Source organism: Lampris incognitus, chromosome 4 (assembly GCF_029633865.1).
Source record: "Lampris incognitus isolate fLamInc1 chromosome 4, fLamInc1.hap2, whole genome shotgun sequence".
In the NCBI taxonomy this organism is placed as follows: Eukaryota; Metazoa; Chordata; class Actinopteri; order Lampriformes; family Lampridae; genus Lampris; species Lampris incognitus.
Genome location: NC_079214.1, coordinates 63,096,362 through 63,108,140, shown reverse-complemented (window position 1 = coordinate 63,108,140; position 11,779 = coordinate 63,096,362).

The following is an 11,779-nucleotide window of genomic DNA, read 5'->3' as shown; positions in this document are numbered from 1 at the left end:
TTGCTCCTCCATCCTGAGTTTTGGCACCGCAGAGAAACTCAAAGATCCCAGAAAGAAGGAAAACTGAAAACAGCTTTCTGAATAATTCATTGGACGCAGGTGTAGCTCATTTACCCAGCGGGCCCAAGCCCTCGCGTTTCTCTCCTCCAGCTTCCCAGCGTGAGACTCTCGGCTCAGAGACGCTCCCCATTGACAGCCATCGATTTCGGATTGTGTTTGATTAAATAATAAGGGCTCTTTCTGAAATGTTTTATCTTATCACACCCCCAGGTCATCATCTAGAAGAACTGAGCAGTCTACCTACCGTCTTACTCACGACCTCGGAGATCATTTAATAGCTTCAGAACAAACATTTTTCTACGACAGTGCAAATATTGACCTCCTCAGGCGGGGCGGGGGGAGGGAGGGACGGTTACACCACATGCTTCCACTGTCTGCATTCCCAGCATCAGACCGTTGCATCAAACTCAGGTTCCCAGCATCCTTGGCCAGTTTCAAGGGACACGCGTACAAGAAGGCCATCAGGAAGTCAGGCACAGTCGGCCTTCCCTCCCGCCCAACAGCAGCCTCACTGCACCCAGTTCTTATTCACTGTCGGTGAGCGGGCGGCCTCTTACCTTCCCCATCCTGCTCACTCCGGTCTGGTTTGGGCTCCAAGTCATGTTTGTTTATGTAGTCAAAGACAATTAAACCTGCTTCACAGACAGAACCAGCAGAAACTCCACAGAGAGAACCAGCAGAAACCCCACAGACAGAACCAGCAGAACCTCCACAGACAGAGCCAGCAGAAACCCCACAGACAGAACCAGCAGAAACTCCACAGACAGAACCAGCAGAAACCCCACAGACAGAACCAGCAGAAACCCCACAGACAGAACCAGCAGAAACTCCGAAGACAGAACCAGCAGAAACTCCACAGACAGAACCAGCAGAAACCCCACAGACAGAACCAGCAGAACCTCCACAGACAGAGCCAGCAGAAACTCCACAGACAGAACCAGCAGAAACCCCACAGACAGAACCAACAGAAATTCCACAGACAGAACCAGCAGAACCCCCACAGACAGAACCAGCAGAAATTCCACAGACAGAACCAGCAGAAACCCCACAGACAGAACCAGCAGAAACTCCACAGATAGAACCAGCAGAAACCACACAGACAGAACCAGCAGAAACTCCACAGACAGAACCCGCAGAAACCCCACAGACAGAACCAGCAGAAATTCCACAGACAGAACCAGCAGAAACCTCACAGACAGAACCAGCAGAAACCCCACAGACAGAACCAGCAGAACCTCCACAGACAGAGCCAGCAGAAACTCCACAGACAGAACCAGCAGAAACCTCACAGACAGAACCAGCAGAAACTTTCGCCCCTTGCAGAGTCCTCTGCAAACAGATTATTAAATATCATTAAAGTTCTCGGTTCTGTGAAGCACTTTGTCATCCTTTTTCGAAAAGTGCTATACAAATAGTTTACTATTACTACTACTACTACTGCTACTACTACTACTACTGCTACTACTACTACTACTACTACTACTACTACTACTACTACTATCGTTTTGCTGTGCCCCCACCATATATCATTTCGATTTGTTCGTTTGTCCCTGTGTTGCATGGACCAACAACCAACACAGTAAAACCCCTGGTTCACCTCTACTTTATCAGATTTTAACAACAAAATGTGGGAAACCTTGCGTGTTTTTGTGATAACATTTTCAAAACTGTGCTCTTGAACATGGCTACTGCAAACCCACGTTTCTCTGGAAGTGTGGCTCGGACATGAAGGCTGGGAGTACCTGCAGTCAGCTGAGGCTGAGGAGGTCACTTAGATGAGTGATGAAGCGTTTCTCCCAATCCACGTTGTGTCCAGACGAACTGATTCAACTTACTGGGATCTTCTGACCTGGGTTACTGAGCGTGCATCAAGACTTGGGGATTTTTCCAAATAAACGGCAGCCATTTCTCGCTCGGGTTTCCGGGTTCTTTGGGAATAAACGAAGGCTCACTCGTTCTCCTCTTGTAAATTTGCGGCCGAAAACAAAACACATTTCTGACATCGTCTTGAAAGTGGACAAATTTATAGCTGGCAAAACTATGATGAGTAACTACACCTGGCTTCTCTTTCGGCTCACATCGCCGAGGCGGGTGCACATAATACGTGGAGCACCGCCCCGTCCATTAACGGGACTGGTTCCTTAGGTTTGTGACGTAGGAAATCCTGCCTGTCTGAATCGGTTGCCCTGTGATGGCCTGTCCTGTCCAGTGGGGGTCCCCCCCCCACCCGGTGACTACTGGGATGGGCTCCAGCATCCCCACGGCCCTACGTAGGATGGGTGGTTTGGATAATGGATGGATGGATGAGACTGTCCCTGGTACACTGCAGTTTCAAAGCAGAGATGCTCAGCCGCAGCGGTGACTGCTTATTTTGCTCCCGATGTCTCGTGACACCACCCTAACCCCACAGGGACATGTTGACGGGGTTAAAAACTTGATTTTCATGGGAGGGGTCTTTATTTGAAGCCTAAGCGGGTATCAAAACTGACTGAGCTGATGCTCTGTATGTCAGTGCTGCTGGCGCGCAGGGATTTGGGCATCTGCACACTCCTTTATCCAGGATGTGGTCCGCCCCACTTCACTGAGCCGCGTTCTGGAGCTGCTCGTAGCCAGAGAAGCAGATTTTGGATTGTGTAGCTGGGACATTGTGACTCTCTCTGTATTATCCTGGATAACGCTGAAGTCAGGAGGAGTCGAACAGCACAGATGGGGAAGTGAGGCTGCTGGTGGCAGCAGCCTGGTAGTTAGATGGGGGGGGGGAGTGAGGCTGCTGGTGGCAGCAGCCTGGTAGTTAGATGGGGGGGGAGTGAGGCTGCTGGTGGCAGCGGCCTGGTAGTTAGATGGGGGGGGGAGTGAGGCTGCTGGTGGCAGCAGCCTGGTAGTTAGATGGGGGGGGGGAGTGAGGCTGCTGGTGGCAGCAGCCTGGTAGTTAGATGGGGGGGGGAGTGAGGCTGCTGGTGGCAGCGGCCTGGTAGTTAGATGGGGGGGGAGTGAGGCTGCTGGTGGCAGCGGCCTGGTAGTTAGATGGGGAGTGAGGCTGCTGGTGGCAGCGGCCTGGTAGGTAGAGGGGGAGTGAGGCTGCTGGTGGCAGTGGCCTGGTAGTTAGATGGGGGAGTGAGGCTGCTGGTGGCAGCGGCCTGCTAGTTAGATGGGGGAGTGAGGCTGCTGGTGGCAGCGGCCTGATGGGGGGAGTGAGGCTGCTGGTGGCAGCCGCCTGATGGGGGGAGTGAGGCTGCTGGTGGCAGCCGCCTGATGGGGGGAGTGAGGCTGGCGGTGGCAGCGGCCTGGTAGTTTCCCAGCTGGAAGCCAAGCTGACGACAGTACAGTTACCACAGCTGACTTAGAGGATCATTTGCCCCCCCCCCCCGCCCCCGGTTTTTGCCATCATACATATTGGTTGTGGTATCACTTTACTCCCTGGCTTCATTCTTCAGTTTTCTGACACAGCACCACCCTTGGTGTCGGCTTTACAACCGTGTCTCACTGAGCAACTGATGCGGTCGCCTCCGCCTCGCTTGGCTGACTGTTGTTTTGCTGGTCCAAACACGATGCTGACTACACCGACAGCCTGTTTCCTCCCCACTTCCATGCTGTGGCCGCCGGCACATGATGGCAATGTTCTCTGAGCCCAGATTGTGGTTTTGAATTCAGAGAGTTGTCGACTGTTATACTAAAATGATATCATCCTGATAATTCCTCTGTTTTAGTGAAGTGTAACACAGCGGTCATCCAAAGTAACCTGCTAAAAGTGTAATGACGGACATGTTTTATTATAGTAATATTATATAATTATATATTATTATATAAATTCATATTTATTATATTAAATATTATCTATATTAAAATGGTAGTATTGATAGTTCATCTGTGTTAGTGCACTGTAAGGCAGCAGTCGTCTCAAGTAATCTGCTAAAAGCATAATGACTGACATGTTCACTGTGAAGAATATGTGAAAGAACACGTTTCAGTTTACTGCATAACATATCATCTGCTCTGTCTTGTCTCTGCCCCCCCCCCCGCCACACACACACACACACACACACACACACACACCAACACACACACCAACACACACATGCATGTGGTTTGGGCGTCAGCCTCCATTTTTAATCAAAGTGCCCAATAAACTAGATCACATACAGCATGAGACGGCTCAGCAGCTGTAACGTGTGTTACAGTAGTGTTGTGACACTACATCAGCAGCTGTAACGTGTGTTATAATAGTGTTGTGACACTACATCAACAGCTGTAACGTGTGTTATAATAGTGTTGTGACACTACATAAACAGCTGTAACGTGTGTTACAGTAGTGTTGTGACACTACATCAGCAGCTGTAACGTGTGTTACAGTAGTGTTGTGACACTACATCAGCAGCTGTAACGTGTGTTATAGTAGTGTTGTGACACTACATCAACAGCTGTAACGTGTGTTACAGTAGTGTTGTGACACTACATCAACAGCTGTAACGTGTGTTATAGTAGTGTTGTGACACTACATCAGCAGCTGTAACGTGTGTTACAGTAGTGTTGTGACACTACATCAACAGCTGTAACGTGTGTTACAGTAGTGTTGTGACACTACATCAGCAGCTGTAACGTGTGTTATAATAGTGTTGTGACACTACATCAACAGCTGTAACGTGTGTTACAGTAGTGTTGTGACACTACATCAGCAGCTGTAACGTGTGTTACAGTAGTGGTGTGACGCTACATCAGCAGCTGTAACGTGTGTTACAGTAGTGTTGCGACACTACATCAGCACCTGTAACGTGTGTTACAGTAGTGTTGTGACATTACATCAGCACCTGTAACGTTTGTTACAGTAGTGTTGTGACACTACATCAGCAGCTGTAACGTGTGTTACAGTAGTGTTGTGACACTACATCAGCAGCTTTAACGTGTGTTATAATAGTGTTGTGACACTACATCAGCAGCTGTAACGTGTGTTATAATAGTGTTGTGACATTACATCAGCACCTGTAACGTGTGTTATAATAGTGTTGTGACACTACATCAGCAGCTGTAACGTGTGTTACAGTAGTGGTGTGACACTACATCAGCAGCTGTAACGTGTGCTACAGTAGTGTTGTGACACTACATCAGCAGCTTTAACGTGTGTTATAATAGTGTTGTGACATTACATCAGCACCTGTAACGTTTGTTACAGTAGTGTTGTGACACTACATCAGCAGCTGTAACGTGTGTTATAATAGTGTTGTGACACTACATCAGCAGCTGTAACGTGTGTTATAATAGTGTTGTGACATTACATCAGCAGCTGTAACGTGTGTTATAATAGTGTTGTGACACTACATCAACAGCTGTAACGTGTGTTACAGTAGTGTTGTGACACTACATCAGCAGCTGTAACGTGTGTTACAGTAGTGTTGCGACACTACATCAGCAGCTGTAACGTGTGTTATAATAGTGTTGTGACACTACATCAACAGCTGTAACGTGTGTTACAGTAGTGTTGTGACACTACATCAGCAGCTGTAACGTGTGTTACAGTAGTGTTGTGACACTACATCAACAGCTGTAACGTGTGTTATAGTAGTGTTGTGACACTACATCAGCAGCTGTAACGTGTGTTACAGTAGTGTTGTGACACTACATCAACAGCTGTAACGTGTGTTACAGTAGTGTTGTGACACTACATCAGCAGCTGTAACGTGTGTTATAATAGTGTTGTGACACTACATCAACAGCTGTAACGTGTGTTACAGTAGTGTTGTGACACTACATCAGCAGCTGTAACGTGTGTTACAGTAGTGGTGTGACGCTACATCAGCAGCTGTAACGTGTGTTACAGTAGTGTTGCGACACTACATCAGCACCTGTAACGTGTGTTACAGTAGTGTTGTGACATTACATCAGCACCTGTAACGTTTGTTACAGTAGTGTTGTGACACTACATCAGCAGCTTTAACGTGTGTTATAATAGTGTTGTGACACTACATCAGCAGCTGTAACGTGTGTTATAATAGTGTTGTGACACTACATCAGCAGCTGTAACGTGTGTTATAATAGTGTTGTGACATTACATCAGCAGCTGTAACGTGTGTTATAATAGTGTTGTGACACTACATCAACAGCTGTAACGTGTGTTACAGTAGTGTTGTGACACTACATCAGCAGCTGTAACGTGTGTTACAGTAGTGTTGCGACACTACATCAGCAGCTGTAACGTGTGTTATAATAGTGTTGTGACACTACATCAACAGCTGTAACGTGTGTTACAGTAGTGTTGTGACACTACATCAGCAGCTGTAACGTGTGTTATAATAGTGTTGTGACACTACATCAACAGCTGTAACGTGTGTTACAGTAGTGTTGTGACACTACATCAGCAGCTGTAACGTGTGTTACAGTAGTGTTGTGACACTACATCAACAGCTGTAACGTGTGTTACAGTAGTGTTGTGACACTACATCAGCAGCTGTAACGTGTGTTACAGTAGTGTTGTGACACTACATCAGCAGCTGTAACGTGTGTTATAATAGTGTTGTGACACTACATCAGCAGCTGTAACGTGTGTTATAATAGTGTTGTGACATTACATCAGCAGCTGTAACGTGTGTTATAATAGTGTTGTGACACTACATCAGCAGCTGTAACGTGTGTTATAATAGTGTTGTGACATTACATCAGCAGCTGTAACGTGTGTTATAATAGTGTTGTGACATTACATCAGCAGCTGTAACGTGTGTTACAGTAGTGTTGTGACACTACATCAGCAGCTGTAACGTGTGTTATAATAGTGTTGTGACACTACATCAGCAGCTGTAACGTGTGTTATAATAGTGTTGTGACACTACATCAGCAGCTGTAACGTGTGTTATAATAGTGTTGTGACACTACATCAGCAGCTGTAACGTTTGTTATAATAGTGTTGTGACACTACATCAGCAGCTGTAACGTGTGTTATAATAGTGTTGTGACACTACATCAGCAGCTGTAACGTGTGTTACAGTAGTGTTGTGACACTACACCAGCAGCTGTAACGTGTGTTACAGTAGTGTTGTGACACTACATCAGCAGCTGTAACGTGTGTTACAGTAGTGTTGTGACACTACATCAGCAGCTGTAACGTGTGTTACAGTAGTGTTGCGACACTACATCAGCAGCAGTAACGTGTGTTACAGCAGTGTTGTGACACTACACCAGCAGCTGTAACGTGTGTTACAGTAGTGTTGTGACACTACATCAGCAGCTGTAACGTGTGTTACAGTAGTGGTGTGACACTACACCAGCAGCAGTAACGTGTGTTACAGTAGTGTTGTGACACTACATCAGCAGCTGTAACGTGTGTTACAGTAGTGGTGTGACACTACATCAGCAGCTGTAACGTGTGTTACAGTAGTGATGTGACACTACATCAGCAGCTGTAACGTGTGTTACAGTAGTGGTGTGACACTACATTAGCAGCTGTAACGTGTGTTACAGCAGTGTTGTGACACTACATCAGCAGCTGTAATGTGTGTTACAGTAGTATTGTGACACTACATCAGCAGCTGTAACGTGTGTTACAGTAGTGTTGCGACACTACATCAGCAGCTGTAACGTGTGTTACAGTAGTGTTGCGACACTACATCAGCAGCAGTAACGTGTGTTACAGTAGTGTTGTGACACTACATCAGCAGCTGTAACGTGTGTTACAGTAGTGCTGTGACACTACATCAGCAGCTGTAACGTGTGTTACAGTAGTGGTGTGACACTACATCAGCAGCTGTAACGTGTGTTATAATAGTGTTGTGACACTACATCAGCAGCTGTAACGTGTGTTACAGTAGTGGTGTGACACTACATCAGCAGCAGTAACGTGTGTTACAGTAGTGTTGCGACACTACATCAGCAGCTGTAACGTGTGTTACAGTAGTGGTGTGACACTACATCAGCAGCTGTAACGTGTGTTACAGTAGTGTTGTGACACTACACCAGCAGCAGTAACGTGTGTTACAGCAGTGTTGTGACACTACACCAGCACGCCGTTACAGCTCCTACACATACCAGGCTGGTACACACATTTCAATTATGACCATTTTGAATAAAATTAATTAATGACCAGCAAGCGTTGAACATGTATGTGTGTTTGTATGGCTCCCTGCTGCACCACGTGGTCCCTGGAGCACAGCGCCATGAGGACACGTCCCCCCTGTTAAACAGTGGGTGCTCACATGAGTCCGACTCTAATTTCCCGGGAACTCCATTGAAGGAGAAATGTTTGTTTTTATGACGATAACTGCGATTTCCCGCTGCTCTAAGCGACCACGAGCTGGGAGCCAGAACGAGGTGTTCGGTATCCCTGCACATGATGACTAAATGACTGCAGGGGCAGTAGGGGGGAGGAAACGGCCCAGTGCATCGCTAAGCCAAGCACTCACTTAGTGCTCCCCTTCCAGGCAAAGTCAATTCAGGATGTTCCCTTTCAGAGGCTTTACTGACAGCCAACAGCCTGCCCCAGGCCAACACACATGACCTAAAACATCATCATAGCACACACCAGCCACTTCTCTATCTCTGTGAGGACCCATGTGAGGTTTTTACCATAAAGGTGAGGATATTATGGCCGGGCCTGTGAGGGTCTATTCTAGGGTTGTGACCTGGGTTTGATGTTAAGGTTAGAATTAGGATTAAGTTAAGGTTAAGGTAAGGGTTAAGGGATGAATGTAGTCAATGAGGGTCCTCACAAAGATAAAAACACGAGAACGAGTGTGTGTGTGTGTGTGTGTGCGTGTGTGTGTGTGTGTGTGTGTGTGTTAGTTGGTGGGTATTGAGGATTACCTCAGGCTCTTAATTAATTCCCATCACCATTCACATTCATAAATTCCCGCATTAGCCGAGAAATCCTACCTGCAACGCACAAGTTCCACTTACTATGCGTGTGTGTGTGTCTTTCAGTGAGATAGATAGATAGATAGATAGATAGATAGATAGATAGATAGATAGATAGATAGATAGATAGATAGATAGATAGATAGATAGATAGATAGATAGATAGATAGATAGATAGATAGATAGATAGATAGATAGATAGATAGATAGATAGATAGATGGAGAGATAGATAGATAGATAGATAGATAGATAGATAGATAGATAGATAGATAGATAGATAGATAGATAGATAGATAGATAGATAGATAGATAGATAGATAGATAGATAGATAGATAGATAGATAGATAGATAGATAGATAGATAGATAGATAGATGGAGAGATAGACGGAGAGATAGATAGATAGATAGATAGATAGATAGATAGACAGACAGACAGACAGACAGACAGACAGACAGACAGACAGACAGACAGACAGACAGACAGATAGATAGATAGATAGATAGATAGATAGATAGATAGATAGATAGATAGATAGATAGATAGATAGATAGATAGATAGATAGATAGATAGATAGATAGATAGATAGATAGATAGATAGATAGATAGACGGAGAGATAGACGGAGAGATAGACGGATAGATAGATAGATAGATAGATAGATAGATAGATAGATAGATAGATAGATAGACAGACAGACAGACAGACAGACAGACAGACAGACAGACAGACAGACAGACAGACAGACAGATAGATAGATAGATAGATAGATAGATAGATAGATAGATAGATAGATAGATAGATAGATAGATAGATAGATAGATAGATAGATAGATAGAGTCTCTGGGTACATTTGTGAGGACTCTGCCAAGGTGACTGTTAAGCAGAGCTTGCTACATCCATTATACAGTCGGGAGGCTCTTCTCCACATCACGCCTGACCTGTGACTGGTCCACAGAGGAAGGGGAAAGGGAGGATTAAATGCTGACACGCGAACCTAAAATTAAACCTGATCACAGCTGGAGATCGGGGGGTTCAAACCCCGACTGGGACAAGTCTCCAGTAAGAGTCCATGGCTTAGACTCCTAATGGTACACAAGCCAGCTACCTCGGATATGAGTGAGAGTAACATGGATAGAGTCATACCCGCTTGGACATCGCCCGGGTTTACAAGGTCTGCCTCGGGTGTTGGGGAACCAGGGGAACCTGATGAGAAATGGAACAAGTCATTCATGGACAAGGCCTGAGAACCTGGAACTTATGGAATGCTACTATAAGAGCAGACCCCTGGAGAGGGGCTATATGAAGCAAATGTGGGAACTGTGGACCAGTAGGAGACCGACTTCCACACTGACTCAGAAGCAGTTAGTGGCTCAATGCTCGAACGTCAATAGAAGGAAGCTGCTGACACGACTTGAGATGGAGAGGCTCCAACAGGATGACTATACAGTTCAGCACCCTGAATGGCCACCCAGTAGGCGGGTGATACATGAGGACAGGCCCCAACCAGCTGAAACAATACTACCAGCCATGACAGCTGAAGCTACTGAGGTTCAAATGAGAGTCATGGCCTGACTAAAGACAGTCAACCCCCGGACACGGCTTCCATGACTCAGTGACAAAGTACCATCACAAAGCCTGCTTGCAGACGTGAACACAGCCTTACACGACATCTCAACTGCCACCATAACAGAGACCAATGAGCTCGTATATGCCACTGCAACCTGGAGATGCTGGGGTACAGGATTAAGAACACAGGTCACCAACAGTACCCTCCATGGAAGAGAAGGCTGGAAGCCAAGATCAAGCAGCGTGGACAGATGTTAGCCAGTTAACGGAGGTGCAGAAAGGTGTGATGAAAGACAGGCCCTGGTTGAAGAAGCACAGCAAGATGTCCATAAGTAGGGCCCTGGAAACTGCCAAACAAAGGCTCGCAGGTCTGGCTGCCAGGCTGAAGAGATACACTAGAGAAGTAAAAGCCAAAATAGTAAATGGCCTGTTCCTCGAAGAACCATCCAAAGTGTACTCCCAGCTGCTGAGTAACAAGGGAAAAACACCAGACCCACCAAGATCAGAGGCTGAGCGATACTGGAAGGATATATGGGGAAAGGAGGCATCACACAACACCAATGTCCAGTGGCTGGTGGGCCTAAGAGCAGACCACAGCAATATCCCAGAACAAGATCCAGTTATCATCACAGTGGCCGACATCCAGCAACATGAAGAGCTGGACTGCACCAGGCCCGGACATGATTCACACCCACTGACTGGAGAAACTAACGGCACTCCGTGAAGACCTGGCAACACAGATGAACCAGCTGCTAACATCAGGGTCTCACTTCTTCAGCGTCGTAAAGCACTAACACATGTGTGAGATTTTTTTTCCCAACTTGTCTGTAATTGTTCAGACACAAGAATCATGACTCCTTGAACATAAGAGATCACGTTGAACGGCAAAAAACAATTTTTTGAACTTAAATGTGCTCACCGCTTATTCCACGGGCCTCTCTCCATCACAGGGTGAGTAAAATGGATGACTCTTCAAAAATGTGTGGTCACATGACCAATTTCGTCCATGGTTGCCTAGAAACAAGTAGTGGCTCAACTTCCCCACCGGCTCAAATCACCCCGCTCTCCCCTACATACCTCTGATGTATTCATTGCAACATTGCTCTTCGTCGCCTCTTGTTTTGCCTGTATATAGTCAATCCTTGTGTATATATCTGGACTGTTGTGTTGCCGTGTTGTTATTCTATAGTACACTGGGAGACACGGAGCCACAAAACCGCAGTCAAATTCCACGTATCAGCAAACCTACATGGCCAATAAACTTGATTCTGATTCTGAAATGAACAATATGGCCCCAGCAAACACTGCTTCACTA